The sequence below is a fragment of the Pogoniulus pusillus genome, chromosome 22 (genome assembly GCF_015220805.1).
Source record: "Pogoniulus pusillus isolate bPogPus1 chromosome 22, bPogPus1.pri, whole genome shotgun sequence".
Classification (NCBI taxonomy): Eukaryota; Metazoa; Chordata; class Aves; order Piciformes; family Lybiidae; genus Pogoniulus; species Pogoniulus pusillus.
The window spans coordinates 10,609,320-10,625,623 of NC_087285.1; positions in this window are offsets into that span (position 1 = coordinate 10,609,320).

Genomic DNA, 16,304 nt, shown 5'->3' on the forward strand with positions numbered 1-16,304 from the left:
AGGGCCATGAGCTGGGTGAACATCCCCCCTAAAGTCAGGACTTCCCAACACAGGATCACAGATTGCATTGGTTGGAAGAGACCCTCCAAGGCCAGCTTGTACAACCCCCCCTGCACTCAGCAGGGACACCTCCAACTAGATCAGGCTGCCCAAGGCCACATCATTACTCATATTGAATGTCTCCAGGGATGGGGCCTCAACCACATCCCTGGGAAACCTCTTCCAGCATCTCACCACCCTCATCGTCAAGAACTTCCTCCTGATGTCCAGCCCAAACCTCCCTTGCCCCAGTTCCAAAACACTGCCCCTCATCCTACCACCACAGGCCCTTCTGAACAGTCCCTCCCCAGCCTTCCTGTAGGTCCCCTTCGGATATGGAAATGCAGTTGGAAGATCTCCCTGGAGCCTTCTCTCCTCAGTGCTGAGCAGCCCCAGCTCTCCCAGCCTGTCCTTACCACTGTATGAGGCAGCAGCCATCCAGAAGCTGTGTCCCACCCCCGTGTCTGGGGACATAAAGCAGCTATTGCTGCTTGGCACCACAATGCCCAACAACAGGACCACGTTCAGAGAGGCTTTTAACTTCTCCCAAGGACAAAGCTCCAATTTCTTTCTCCTCAAATGGAGTTTCATGACTCAACATACAAATTCTGAGCAGAACCCACTCCAGAGTCCATTTCTGGCACTCGCACTGCAGTGGAGCAGCTGCCACCATGGCTGGGCTACAGACAAAGACACCCTGGGGTTGGCACTGGGCAGCTCTTACCAACCTTTCACACCAGCTGACTCCTTCCAGGCTGGGAATTCCAAAGAGAAGGGAAACTTCAAAATAAACCCCAGAATTCTTTGCATAGGAAGTGTTTAACCCCCCCTGACAACTGAAACCAAACGTGGTCACTCCAGTGTGCACCAGCTCTTTCCTCCTTGGTTTATTTTTAGACCTTTAGTTGCCATAACAACCCCTTTAGCTGGATGGTCACTGGAGTGAGCTTGTTCTTCCTTCCACAGCACAGCAAAGCCCTGACCCAACATCTGTGCTCCGAAGGGGAGAGAGGCTCCCCCTGCTCCAGGGCCCTCCTGGGCTACCCACAGCACCAGTACAGAACCTCTCTGGCTGTGCTAGGCCAGCAAGAACAGACGCAGGAGACAGGACTGCAGCTGTTACCACCTCATAGGCACGCCCAGCATCAGGCACAGGGACAAGAAAGTGGCCAAAGAGGCAGAGAGAGCAGTCCAGCAGTGACTGGATCACAATAACTGCTGCACACCCCCCAAGGAGCCCCCCTCTTACCTCTCAACGCTCCCTGGGAAAGCTCTCAGAGGAAGAACAAACTGCAGAGTGGCTGCAGAGTGGCTGCCGAGCTAATCAGGCTGGGTGGATGAGGAACACCTGTGCTGGTCAGCAGGTTGCACTACAAGACCCCTGCTAATCCCTTCCAGCTGAAGTCTGAGCCGGCCTAGTCTTGTTTGTTCTCCCACGTGGGTGGGGCACCCCTGAAATCCTTCTGTCCCTTTTAAACCAATATTCTGCCCAGCCTGCAAGCACCACAAGCTGGAGGTGAGCAAGGTGCCCACTCTAGGACAGAGTTCTGCTACAGCCAGAGCAGGAGGTGGGGCTGCAGCTGGCAGTGATGGGTCTCCTTGCTGCAGCCAGGTCCTTCTTGTCCCTGATGGCCTGCCCTTACTGCTTGTGACCTTTGAACACATCTTTTTTTGCTAGTAGATGGTGGTGTTGCTGCAGCCAAAGAGACTTAAGATCGTGAACAAGGGAGGAGATGCCAGAGTGGCTCTTGTCCTGGTGCCTATTGCATGCAACTGGGACCCAAGGGCTTGTTAAAACTGCTTCTGCCTGGCAGAGAACGCAGGAGGAACAAGGAGGACAGAGCTTCACCTTTTCCCTCTGCCCTGACCCAGTGAAGGCAGAAGGCTGTGAGGGGCTCTGCTGCTGCCAGGCTCCAGCAGCCTCTCTGGGCCCTGCGCTTGGATCACAACAACCCCATGAAGGCTCCAGGCTGGGGGGGCAAAGTGGCTGGAAACTGCCCAACAAAAAAGAACCAGTGACTGAAGAAGAGCCAGTTTGTGACCAGGTGGCCAAGAAGGCCACCAGCATCCTGGCTTAGATCAGCAAGAAGTGTGGCCAGCAGGAGCAGGGCAGAGGTTGTCCCCCTGTACTGTGCACTGGCACGGCCACACTTCAGAGCCTGCCTTCAGCTGTGGGTCCCTCACTCCAGGAGGACATGGAGGAGCTGGAGTAGGCCCAGGAAAGGGCAACGAAGCTGGAGAATGGTTTGGAGAACCACTGTTGAGGAACAGCTGAGGGACCTGGGGTTGCTTAGTCTGGAGAAGAGGAGGCTGAGGGAGACCTCATTGCCCTCTACAACTCTGTGCTCAAAAATGGAGACATCCAGTTCAAAAGAGACTGTCAGGGGGTGCTGCTGACATGGGCATGTCCCTGCCTCCCCTAGCTTGCTGCTTGCCAAGGCCAGGCGGGAGTTTGCTCACAGAACACATGGAATTTGTACATTGCTCAGCATAATTAAGTGTAACTGGTTAAATGAGCTCAGCAGCACTGCAGGTCACTGGGACAGCCATTAGCTTTTCCCTGCAAAGGGAAGTGGCAGCTGGCCAAAAGTTCATCAGCTTCCTCCAGCCCTTTTTCCCCCTGTCGTTGTGGAGGATTTTTCTCCTCTTTTGGGAGGATGAGAAGCAGCTGTGGCCATGTAATACCAACACGAGCCAGTGCACTCCCAGCAGGAGACTAAATCTGTTCTAAGCTCTGAAACCAGACCCAGAGCATCAGACTCAAGAGACACACTGGGATCTTGTAGGACCTGGACAGGAAAGGAGTGTAGAAAGCGGCAGCAATGTGCCCACATGGCCAAGAAGGCCAGTGGTGTCCTGGAGTGCGTGGAGAGTGTGAACAGCAAGTCAAGGCAGGTTCATCTCCTCCTCTCTTCTGGTGGGGCCACATCTAGAGAACTAGGCCCAGCTCTGGGTTCCCCAGACCAGAGAGGCAGGAAACTACTGGAGAGAGTCCAGCGGAGACTACAGAGATGCTGAGGGGCCTGGAGCAGCTCTGTGGGGAGGAAAGGCTGAGAGCCCTGGGGCTGCTGAGCCTGCAGAAGGGCAGCCTGAAAGGGGATCTCATCAAAGCTCAGCAAGAGCTGAAGGACCTGTGGGGATAACAGGATGGGGCCAGACTTGTCAGCAGTGCCCAGGGACAGGCACAAACTGGAAGCCAGGAGGTTCCATCTGAGCAGCAGGGAAAACTTATTTGGTGTGAGGGTGCTGGAGCCCTGGAACAGGCTGCCCAGAGAGGTTGTGGAGTCTCCTTTGGAGAGATTCTAACCCTGCCTGGGCATTGTGACGCTGGGCAAGCTGCTGTGGGTGCCCTGCTTTAGCAGAGTGGTTGGACTGGATGATCTCCAGACGTCCTTTCCAAACCCCACCATGCTGGGATTCTCTGAAACGCTGAGTGCCCACCACCCCTCTCAGAGGAGAAGCAGAGTTCTCTTTAGGAGCAGAAGTCACGCAGCAGATGGACACTTTGATACCTTCCAGATTTTCTTTCCTTGTGCCCAGACACAGTGAGGGCTCTTCAAGCAGCATCACTCCTTCCAGCACCCGTTTGCTGGGTCGTTCTTCACCCAGCTCTGCTGCAGAGGATGCTCTGGCTTCTTATGTGTCCCTCCTCTTCTGTTGATCCCCTCCTGCAGTGTTGGTGTGACACTGCCACCAGCCTAAGGCCAGGGAACTGGTTAATCCAGAAATGAACCGGATCAGGTTAAACAGAAGTGGTCATTAGCAGGAGCAGTTCTTCATGCCAGCTCCTGCAGGTCCAGGCACCAGCCCTAGCCCTGGCATCCACCACCAGAGCCAGAACTTCCCAGAGAAGGGCTGCAGCAGCCTGTGGAGCAGATCCCAAGATGCAGCAAACCTCAGTGGAGCTCGGAGGTCCTGGCATTCACAGATTGCCATCTAGTGGCACCTGCGAGTGGCTGCTCAGAGCCTGCCTCACGCAAGTTCTCTTGACCAAAGGATGCTGCTGAATTTAAACATCACTACAAGGCTGCTCCGGAATTGCTTTCCTGGCCCTCCCCCACCACCTCCAACACTGTCCCCAACCCGGTGGCCAACAGGTGTGGAGGACACTTTGTGTTCACTCTACTTTCTCCCCTGATTCCCCTTCTCAGGACGTTTTGGCTAGAACATGAGGTTGGAGTGATGTTGACAAGAAGGTTCTCTTTCAGCACTACTTCTCCTGGGTCAAATCTGGCCTGGAGGTCAGGGGTGCTCCGACCGTGCTCATAACTTACATCAGGAGGTGTAGGGAACCCAAATGGCCTCATCAGAACCTTCATGTGTGTGGCTGGCATCCATGAACCTGCAGGATGTGATCTTTCCCAGAGGTCTGCTTGACCTCAGCGATGGCACTGGGTCAAGGTGTTACTGCTCAGCTTGTAATTTGCTGTGGAGCAAGAAGTCCCTCCTCACTCAACTGCCAGATGGCACTGGAGATGCTGCACTGCACAGTGGTGAGACACTGGAACAGGTTGCTCAGAGAGGGTTTTGATGCCCTCTCCCTGGAGGTGTTGGATGAGGCCTTGAGCAACCTGGAAGGTGTCCCTGTCCGTGGCAGGGGGTTGGAACTAAACGACCTCGAAGGTCTCTCCCAGCCCAAAGCATTCCTCTGATTTGTATGAGCAGCATCAACCTCTGTCTGTGAGGGGCTGGAGGAGTTGGAGATGGGAGCCGTAAATCACAGGCAGGCTGGCTGGGCTGTGAGCAGGCTCCACGCTGAGTGCTGTGGTGAGAAACCCACATTGTGGAATTCTGGCAGCAGCATGGGGGGAGGGGGGAAGCTTAGATACTGCACAAGCACCAGCCAAGGCTGTTTCTGCTGCCAGGGTTTCTTGGAAGACTCTAGCAACATTTCTGCCCTGAGCAAGCCCACCTCTGCCCAGCACACTCCACGTGACGTGGTCCTGTACCAGTCTCTCAGCTTCCCATGGTGGTTTAGTGCTTCCATCAAAGGTTACATGAAAGAGAAGCCAGGACCTTAGCAACAAGGGTGGGATCCAAACATCAAACTCAAGCACAGCAGAGGGAAGTGAGTTGTTTGGGGGAATTACACTTCAGGTTTCCATGGAAAAACCTCCTCTAGAAGACACTTCCAGACAAATTTCTGTGTAAATCAGAGAGAGGTTTCAGAGCTTGGGCTTGATGATTTTAATGAGCATCATCTAGCTGCTGCCAGCACTTCCCAATTCCAAATTGCAGCTTAGCTGTGTTTCCTCCAGGGTCTAGCATTCTGCCTGCACTGGCTTTGAAAATAATGAAGGCACCAGAGATGGCCTCTGCAGTTATTCAATCATCTGCTCAGCAATCCAGAGGGGATACAAGCAAACAAATGTGCTGGAGATGGGAGAAAGCTGAATGTGAATGCTTCAGAGCATGAAGCTCCCAGCTCCTCCAGAGCTGCACACCAAGAGCTGCCTGCTCATTTCCACACACAAAAGGGAAAGCACCAGAAGCATGAAGCCTACAAGCCAGCCAAGCCAGTCAGTGACTGGGGCAGGAAGACAGGGACTGGTGTGTTTAGGAGGGACATTGAGATGCTTGAGCGTGTCCAGAGAAGGGTGATGAGGCTGGTGAGAGGCCTTGAGCACAGCCCTACGAGGAGAGGCTGAGGGAGCTGGGATTGGTTAGCCTGGAGAAGAGGAGGCTCAGGGGTGACCTTATTGCTGTCTACAACTACCTGAGGGGTGGTTGTGGCCAGGAGGAGGTTGCTCTCTTCTCTCAGGTGGCCAGCACCAGAACGAGAGGACACAGCCTCAGGCTGCACCAGGGGAGATTTAGGCTGGAGGTGAGGAGAAAGTTCTTCACTGAGAGAGTCATTGGACACTGGAATGGGCTGCCCGGGGAGGTGGTGGAGTCGCCGTCCCTGGAGCTGTTCAAGGCAGGATTGGACGTGGCACTTGGTGCCATGGTCTAGCCTTGAGCTCTGTGGTAAAGGGTTGGACTTGATGATCTGTGAGGTCTCTTCCAACCCTGATAATACTGTGATACTGTTTCTCCAGTGGGCATTTAATCATAGAACCACAGAGCTGTCTTGGCTGGAAAGTCCCTCAAGATCATTAAGTCCAACCATCAATCCAACATCACCGTGGCCACTAAACCCTGTCCCCAAGTGCCAGGTATGCATATTTCTTGAACACCTCCAGGGACAGTGACAAAATCACCTCCCTGGGCATCCTGCTCCAGTGTTTGGAAACTCCTTCAGTCAAGAAGCTTCTACTATCCAACCTAAACATCCCCTGGTGCAACTTGAGGCCATTTCCTCTCATCCTATCATGTGTTCCTTGGAAGAAGAGACTCTGGAAACCAGGGTCTGAAATAATCCAGCTTGAATATTTTCATGCTGCTCAAAATGGGTTAATTTTGCCACATTTTCTATAATTCAAGGCAGGGAGAAATTATTTTAATAACATTGTTTGAGAGTAAAGAGGAATCTTTGCTGTGATTGCTTAATTGTAGCAGAAGTTGGACAGGAGTTACTGCTCCTGTGATTCAGTTGGAAATTATTATCTTGGCAGCTCCCTGCCAGCTCCTCCTCCCCTCTCAGCACAGAACTTCAACCACAGCTCCTCACGCCTCAGAGGGGGCTGCTCAGGGCACAGTGATGGTGCTGCCATCTCCATCCCAGAATGGATGGGCCATGCCAGCCTAGAGAAAGGCTGAAGTGAAGAATGACTTCATGACAACAGTGCTCACGGGTCCCAGGTGAGACCAGAAGAGCCAGGACTGTGTCTACAGGGATGCAGATGTGTTCAGAACTGGCAGATGTTGCTTCAGCTGCTTCTCCAGCAGAACTGGAGCAGTCCCAGCAGCTGGGGGGTAACATCTCTGGTTTGCCTGTCACTGTGAATGGGGGAGAAGAGGTGGGACGATTCTGCCCTGGGAGCATCCCTTAGCCACATCTCACCTCAGCACCCCTGGGAGAATCCCATGACTGCATCTCATCTCAGCATCTCCTGGGAGCATCCCAAGGCTTCATCCCAAGGCTCTATACCCTGGGAGCATCCCACACCACTCCACTCCAGCCTGGCATGGTGCAGGGTTTGGACCCATGAAGGGGAGAGGAGCTCAGGGCTTTCTGTGTGGAATTTCCTACCCATCACCACGTCCACTCCATGCACTGTGATGATTTATTTCTGCAAGGAAAGGCCAAGAAAATGCTCCCAGCTGAACTCTTGAGCAGCTTCATAGCCAGGACTGGATTTTCCCTCCCTCTCTTCCTGTGTTTTGCATGACCATTTGTTAAGCACATCACAGCCCACGCTTTACCTCACTCTGAAGCTCTGAGACCTTCTGTGGCTTTGTTCCCCCCTGGCGTTCTCTCCATAAATCAGTGCACATCCACCACAGGCCCAGCCAGAACTGATAGGCTTGCATGTGGAAAATTGCAATCCCATTCCATAGGTGTGGACATTGAAGTGATCTGCTGTCAAAGTGCCTCAGCAGTGACAGCAGCACCGTGGAGATGTGTCCTCCAGCTCTGCCTGAATGTCTGAGTCTGCTCGGGGGAGCTGCAGCTGGGTGGGAAACCACCACCAGCTCCTACACAGCTTCATTTTCGGATTGAAACTACATTCAGTCCAAGAGTGAAACAAAAATAAGAAGAGATCTGAGGCAGGATGAGGCCTTTCCAGCTGAATTAAAGCTCAGGCAGAACATGAGAATGATCAGAGGCCTGGAAGCCTTGCCAGGTGAGGAAAGGCAGAGAAGGCTGAACTTTTCCAGCCTTGAGAAGAGAAGGCTTAAGGGAGACCTTATGACAATGGACCAGTACATAAAAGGTGGCTACCAGGAGGATGGAGGCTTCCTTTGTACAAGGAGTGCCAGGAAAAGAGAAGGGGTGATGGGGACAAGCTACTGCTGGGGAGATCCCCACTGGGCTCCAGCAGAAAATGTTTCTCCATGAGAACAGTTGGACACTGGAGTCATCTCCCATGGGAAGGGGTAGAGTCCCCTACACTGCACAGTTTTAAGGCTCATCTTGGCAGGGTGCTGGGCCAGCTCATTCCAACTCTCCTGTTAGCTAGGAAGGTTGGACCAGGTGGTCCTTGAGGTCCCTTACAGCCTGGCATTCTGTGGTTCCGTGGTGAAGCTCTTCATCCTCAACACACAAGGTAAAATCTCCTGGTTGCTGCAAACTGATTCCAAATTAACACTGGTGGGAAGGAGTGAAGAATGAATCCAGTGCTGTGGGCTTGGACCAGTCAATCACTGGTAATGCTGAGCTTGTCTTGTGCCAAGCTGCACATTTCAGACTTAATTCTGCTGCTTTATGCAGAAGACAGAAATCACCAGGGCTGAGTGAGCAGAGCGAGGAGCCTGTGCAATTGAAAACCAACAGAAGCCTCCCCCACAAACCCTGGTACCCAAAGCAGATAAAATGGTACTGAAACACGAAAGAAACAAACAGAAACAAACTACCCCCTGGCATCAGAATTGTTATCTGGGGTGGGTAAACATGGGAATAAAAAAATGAAGTCAGCTCAGAGATGCTGGTATGAGGCTGCTATGGAACATCTGTGCCTCTGCGAGCTGCTGCTGACATTTCAAACTGTGGATTCTCAGCCTCCGGATTTAACCCACCAGAACTCAAGGGTTAAATTCATTGAGAAGTGACAGAGCAGCAGGAGTCCAGGAGAGAAAAAAAAATTAAACACCCAGAGAAAAGATTAGAGAACCACAGAATGGTTTAGGTTGGAAAAGCTCTCAAAGATTGTTGAGTCCAACCATCAACCCAGCACCACCATGGCTGCTAAACCACATCCCCAAGTGCCATGGCCACAGGTTTCTTAAACACCTCCAGAGATGGAGACCACACCACTTCCCTGGGCAGCCTGTTCCAATGCCTGACCACTCTTGCAGCAAAGAAATGGTTCCTCTTCTCCAGCCTAAACCTGCCCTGGCACAACTTCAGAGCATTTTCTCTCCTGATACTTGGGAGAAGAGACCAAGCCCCACCTCACTACAACCTCCTTTCAGAGAGCTGTAGAGAGCAACGAGGTCTCATCTCAGCCTCCTCTTCTCAAGGTTGAACAACCCTAGGTCCCTCAGATGCTCCTCACCAGCCCCGTTCTGCAGATCCTTAACCAGCTTTGTTGCCCTTTCTGGACCTTCTCCAGCCCCTCAATATCCTTCTTGGAGTGAGGGCCCCAAGACTGAACCTAAGATTTGAGCTGTGGTCTCACCACTGCCCAGTGTAGGGCACAATCACTTCCCTACTCCTGAGGGCCACACCATGCTCATCCAGGCCAGGATGCTGTTTGCCTTCTTGGCCATCTGAGCACGCTGGTGGCTCACTGTCAGATGGCTGTCCAGCAACAATCATGAACCACATCACCACTGAACACAAGAGATAAAGCCCAGTTTCAGCCTGCACTGTGAAGTGGTTTAATTAGCTTGGCTTAAAGATGATAAAGCGGAAGGCAGAGAGACAAGATCTGAGTTTAACCTGGTCTGGATAAACTGGAGAGCTGCTCTGAGCTGGCAAGACTGAATTCAATAGAGCACACCACCGTTTTGAGGAGGAAATGCCAGTGCCTGTAGACAGGCTGGGCAGCCACGGGCTCACTGGCATCTCTGTAGAGAGCTGAGGATTGCAGTGGAGAGTCAAACAGACTTTTAACCAGAGAAAGAGAAGAATGGCAGGAGAAATTAGAACAAGTTCACCATTATGTAAGAGGCTGCTGCAAATTGAAGAGAACGAGCTGACTCCCATCTCTATTGTGGAGAGAGCAGCAATAATGAAGTGCATTAAAGGGAGGCAGAAATGAGCCCAATGTGATGAGCCATTTTCTAATCACTAAGTTAGCAAAGCTCTGACAAGGTGCTCAGGGGAGCTGGTGCCATTTCCCTCCAGCTGGGCTTTTAAAGGAGAGGTCAGGCCCATCTGGCAGAAATGAGAAAATGTTGCCTTTACACCAGCAGATGGACTTCTGTGGGTCCCATCCAGCCCAGCCTCCAACAGCTGAGAGTAAGGAGGGTGTGGGAGTCCCTCTCGGAGGGTACTGGACACTGGTGGAGGTGGCCAAGGGATCAAAGCCTGGGTGTTAAGCTAGAGGGCAGCATCAGAGATCTGGTGTGACCCCAGAGGGCTCTTCACTCAGCCCCAGGTGCTGGGCCCCACCTGTTCTTATGGTGGAGAAATGAAGCTTCATCACCAACTCAATGTGCCCAGCCCAGCCCCACAGTGGGACCTGGAGGAAGAGGTTTCCCCTGGGGAGTCACTCAGCACTGGCAGAAGGGTAACGAATGTCTGCAACGTAGGAGGACAAGAAGACCCCCAGGTTTCTTGGGTGACTGACCATGAAGAGGTTAATACAGTAAGCTTTGAAGACAGATTTTCCCTTCTGCAGGCTGTGTCTTTCACCCAAACAAGAGGCCTCTCACATGTACTTCTGTGTATTTCTGAGGTGAGGAGCTGGCACTCATCTATCAACACTGCAATTCCTTCCCCGGGGGAAGCAGCCAGTCCCAGCACAGGCTTCAAGGGAGGATGGGCATCACTTGGGTCTGACGTGGGCTGGAGTGGAGCTTCCAGCCAAGTGTCCCAGCCTGTCAAACTTGGTTGTAAATGAAGACATTTGTCCAGCTATGCCTGACACAATTATTGGTCAAATAGTCATCTTGTTGATTCAACAAAGCCTCCTCTTGAGCTAAGTGGGAATTCTGCCTGAAAAGACCCGAGAAGCTGGCACCCACCATTGTGGGAGGAGACATACCCCAAGTAAGAAGGTTGTAACCTGAAGCCCAAATGGCCTCGAGTTTGGATTTATAAACACTGCTGAAGTGAAGCCTTTGCTGCCAGTGGGTCTGGAAAGACTCTGCCAAAAGTTCTGGGAGCAGTGCTCAGTTGGAACAGAGTTGTGCATCTGCAATGGTCTCCTCTGAGCAGTGGCCAAGATGTGCAGGAAGAAAACCTGCAGAGGTCTCAGAGGTGAAAGGTCCTTTTGAATCAGCTTTAGAAGCAGGAGATGCAAACCACAGACAGATAAAATGTTTCCTTCAGCTCTTGCATGGAGCAGACATAAGCTGCTGGAAAAGGGAATGGGTTTGACAGACCAGGGTGTGATCTGCATCAAAAGCAGTGGTTCCAGCAGGACAAAGAAAGAGATTCTGCCCCTCCACTCTGCTCTGATGAGCCTCCAGCAGAATGAGGACATGGAAGTGCTGAAGCAAGTCCTGAGGAGTGCCATGAAGATGATCAGAGGTTCAACCTGTGGGGACAGGTTGAGAGAATTGTGGCTGCTCAGCGAAGAGAAAGGTCACAGGGAGACCTTAGAGCAGCCTTCCAGTACTTGAAGGGAGCTACAGGAGAGCTAGGGAGGGACTGTTTAGAAGGATTTGTAGTGATAGAATGAGAGGCAATGGCTTTGAGCTGAAAAGAGGGGAGACTGAGTTTGGAGATTAGGAAGAAATTCTACTGCATGAGGGTGGTGAGACACTGGAACAGGTTGCCCAGAGCTGCAGATGCTCCCTCCCTGGAGGTGCTCAAGGCCAGGTTGGATGAGGCCTTGAGCAACCTGGGCTAGTGGGTGGTGTCCCTGCCCATGGCAGGGGGTTGGAACTGATGGTCTTTAAAGCCCCTTTCAACCCAAATCATTCTATGAAGCTATGAATCTACTACACAGGTGGCAGGTTCAGGTGCCCAAGATCAGCTTTTCCTATGGTAAGAGCAGGAAAACAGGAATTTTGAGGGAGAAAAACCCAGATAAAAATGTATCTGGTAAGAGCATTGCAATTCAAGAATGATGTGGTGGAGTTCAGCGTGTAAAGGAGAGCAATGTCCTTCTTCCTAAAGACATGTAATTACCATGCTGCTCTTGAGGGGCCTGTTCCAGGACTAGTACCTAATTCCAGACAATCTTCCACTTCACTGTTCCCCGGGAGGAGCAGAGGATCCTTGCTGTGCTAATGGCAGTGCTCCCTGCAATAAAGCAGAGAAATAATAAGGGAAAAAAGCCCTGCCCTGAAGAGCACAGAGCCTGCAGCCCTCCCCGAGCCCAGCCTGCTCTCTGCCTGCTGGCTGTGATGAGCAGAGCACAAAGCTGGCAAACACACAGCCACAGACTTGCCAGTCACAAAACCTCCTCCCGCTCTCAAACTGTGCCCCAGAGAGCTGGGCTGAGAGTTCCCCCCTGCACAACCCCTCTGTTATCCTGTGTTGGCAAAAGGTGGCCAAACGCAGCAGGACTTGCACAAATTCTTTGCAGTGAGGGTAGTGAGACACTGGCACAGGATACACAGGGAGGCTGTGGATGTCCCCTCCCTGAAGGTGTTCAAGGCCAGGTTGGATGAAGCCTCGAGCAATCTGGGCTAGTGGAACGTGTCTCTGCCCGTGGCAGTGGGTTGGAAATAGATGATCATTAAGGTTTCTTCCAACCCAACCCATTCAGTGATTCTGTGACTCTGAAAATTACCTCTCCCTACTCCATTCCTCATCTACAGGACAACAAAACCTCCCCTCCTCGTGAGATGATCAAAGATACTTACGACAAATCATTTTCTCACATCTTAACCCCTTAGAGCCTGTGACACCTTAACAGCCACTGCAAGAACATAGGAAAACTCTTCTAATCCCACAGGCTGTAAGCAAATTGTTTTCAGCCCTTGAGGGATGATATTGAACTAAATTTGACAGGATGGGGCTAGACCCTGGTCACTGGTGTCTGGTGATACAAGGGATAATGGGCACAAAGTGGAACACAGAAGGTTCCATCTGAACAGGGGAGAAAGTTCTTTAGTATGAAGATGCCAGAGCAGGCTGCCCAGAGAGGTTGTGGAGTCTCCTTCTTTGGAGGGATTCCAAATCTCCCTGGGCAGGCTGCTGTGGGTACTCCTGCTATAGCAGGGCAGTTGGACTGGATGATCTCCTGAGCTCCTTTCCATACCAAAACTCAGAGATTCTGTGGAGGATTTACACAGACACAGGGGACAGTGAACACAAAGTGATCTACACCAGGGAAGACCTTTCCTGCCTATGCCAACCCAACAGTCAGTTACCAAAAGAAAAAATGTTTCATGCTTTTGGACCTTGTATAGAAAGTAAAGATCCTCCCAGGTAATGTGCAAAGCAGCTGCTGAAGGATATTCCAGCCTTGTGCAAAGAAGGAGATGCAGCAAAGGTTCCCAGTTGCCAGAGGGGTTGCCCAGCACATCAACATCTCTGCTAATGTGACAGGCCAAGGCTGGAACGGGTCCCCTCCCCTGTCAGGAACAGAAACCCAGAGTGACAGTGATTGCTGCTGATGTTGGGGAGACAAGCAAAGAGGGCAGGAGGAGAAAAGCTTCCTGATGCTGAGCTGGGCCAGCCCCAGCTTCTGCCTCACCCCAGCCTCAGCAGCCTTTTGCAGTACAGCAGGGATCAGATGTTGGAGCAGATCAGATATGCTGCAGGTCCACCCAGTGGAGAAGCAGAAGACAGCAAGCCTCGGACCCCCCCTTGCCTTTGGTTTTTGTGAAGATGCAGCCTGTAAGATTAAGAGCAGAGACTCCAGAACATCTCAGTGAAGAGACAGGACTGGAAGTAAGTGACACACACTGGAAAAGGTTGCCAGTAGGGGGGACACACTGGAAAAGGTTGCCCAGAGCAGCTGTGGAGGTCCCAAACATGGAAGTGTTCCAAGCCGAGTGAAGTCTTTAGCAACCATGGCCTAGTAGGAGGTGTCTCTGCCCATGGCAGGGAGTTGGAACTGGATGATCTTTAAGGTCGTTTCCAACACAAACCATTCTCTGGTTCTGTGGTCACTAAAGAGCCCCTCGGGAAGCGACGCCAGCAGCAGTGCACACCCGAGTGGCGCAGGCACACAGAACCCCACACTTTCAGCCTAGGAGGGGCCATGTAAGTTCTTGATGCTCACAGAAATACTGTCTGAACCGACCAGGAACAAAGCAAACTGGTCAGCAGCTGCTTCAGAGCAAAACCAAGTGACCTGAGAAACAAAGCCTCCAACAAAACACTGAATCACAGAATGTCAGGTGGGAAAGGACCCCAAGCATCATCTGCTCCAACCTTTCCAGATTGACAAACTGGGACAAAAATGGACAAAGCCAGAAGGGTAACTTTTTGCTTTTGTGGCAGAAGAGGTAATCTCAAGCTTGGGTGTGATAACAAAAGGGGTTTTAAATAGCAGCACCAGCATCCATATTTGAGTGATAGCAGCTGAGCAACATGAAAATGTCAAGAGAGAATGCAGGATAGAAGGAAGAAATGTTAGCACTTTGTTACAAGAGGGATATGGATGTGCTGGAAGGTGGCCAGAGAAGAGCCATGAGAGTGATCAGAGGGCTGGAGCACCTCTCCTGTGAGGAGAGACTGAGGGAGTTGGGGCTGTTCAGTCTGGAGAGAAGGCTCTGAGATGACCTTATTGTGGCCTTTCAGTATCTTAAGGGGGCCTACAAGAAAGCCAGGGAGGGACTTTTTAGGATGTCAGGTGGTGATAGGACCAGGGGGGAACAGAACACAGATAGAAATGGGTAGATTCAGACTGGAGGTTAAGAAGTTGTTCTTCACCATGAGGGTGGTGAGACCCTGGAATGGGTTGCCCAGAGAGGTGGTGGAAGTCCCATCCTTGGAGGTGTTTCCAGGCTGAGTGAGGCTCTGGACAGCCTGGTCTAGGGTAGGGTGTTCCTGCCCATGGCAGGGGGATCGGAACTAGATGATCCTTGTGGTCCCTTCCAACCTGACTGAGTCTATGATTCTATGTGAAAGCTAGAGAAGAAGGCTGCTGTTAACAGACTGGGGAGGAGAGCTTGGGTTTAGAGAGTCCTTGCAAGTAGGAAAAGTCAGATGCAGAATTACAGCAGACATCATTCAAGGCGATGGGGAGATGAAACCATCAGAAATGTAACTAGAATGGAAGCAAGACCTGGGACAAAACATTATTACAGCAAATCAATTGCATTGATTTTGGAAAAGCAATAACCACAACACAATGGTGTTAATGAATGTACCAGAAGTTGGGGCTATTTGAGACTCCCAGTCTAGACATAACGAGGGGTTTTTAGCACACCCTGTGTGAATTCAAGTGTTTGACTTCATGCTTCCAACTGCTTCTCTCCTGCCCCCAAGAGACCAGTTACAAATTCACAGCTAAGCTCTCCACAGTGAAAACTGCCTGGGCAAACCTCACTGCCTGAGTAGGGCATGCAGTGACTTTGGGAGCACAGCTGTCTAAAGAACCATCTTTTTCTGAGAGTGTTTCCCAGCTCAGCAGCTGCCAATGTTTCTGCTCCTCCTGTGGCAAGAGCAAAGGTGGTTTCCAGCAGTTTAACACATAAATAGCCACCCTGGAAGCTACCTATGGAATCAGCACAAGCTTTTACAGAATGACAGAATTAACCAGGTTGGAAAAGACCTTTGAGATCATAAAGTCCAACCTATCACCTAACACCACCTACTTAACTGAACCATGGCACTAAGTACCTCATCCAGTCACCTCCAGGGACGGTGACTCCACCACCTCTCCAGGCAGCCCATTCCAATGCCAATCACTCTTTCTGTGAAGAACTTCTTAACATCCAGCCTAAACCTGTCCTGGCACAGCCTGAGGCTGTGTCCTCTTGTTCTGTCACTGCTTGCCTGGGAGAGGAGACCAACCCCCACCTGGCTACAACCTCCCTTCAGGTAGTTGTAGAGAGCAATAAGGTCCCACCTGAATGCCCTCAGCCACTCCTCCCAGGGCTGTGCTCCAGCCCTCTCACCAGCCTTGCTGTCCTTCTCTGGATACGTTCAAGCACCTCACCATTTTCTTATACTGAGAGGCCCAGCACTGGACAGGGTACTCAAGGTGTGGCCTAACCAGTCCTGAGTGCAGGGGCAGAATGATTTCCCTGGTCCTGCTGGCCACACTATTCCTGATACAGGCCAGGATGCTGTTGGCCTTGGCCACCTGGGCACACTGCTGGCTCATGTTCAGCTGTCAATCAGTACCCCCAGCCAGCTCTGCCTGGCTGCTCTCCAGCATTTCTCTTTAAGAAATGAGCTCCATTCACAGCTGCAAGATAAGATGCACATGTTCATGGAAAGGACCTTGAAGATCACCCCGATCCAACCCCCTGCCACAGGCAAAGACACCTTCTAGTAGCCCAGGTTGCTCAAGATCTCAGCTCTTCAACAAGGTTCATTAGCTCACTTCACAAAAAAAATCCACTATTTCAGTGCTAGAACCCAATGTGCTCAATAAAATGTGAGCTTTTCTACTCAGCAGAACAATCCTGTATTTAATTAGGTC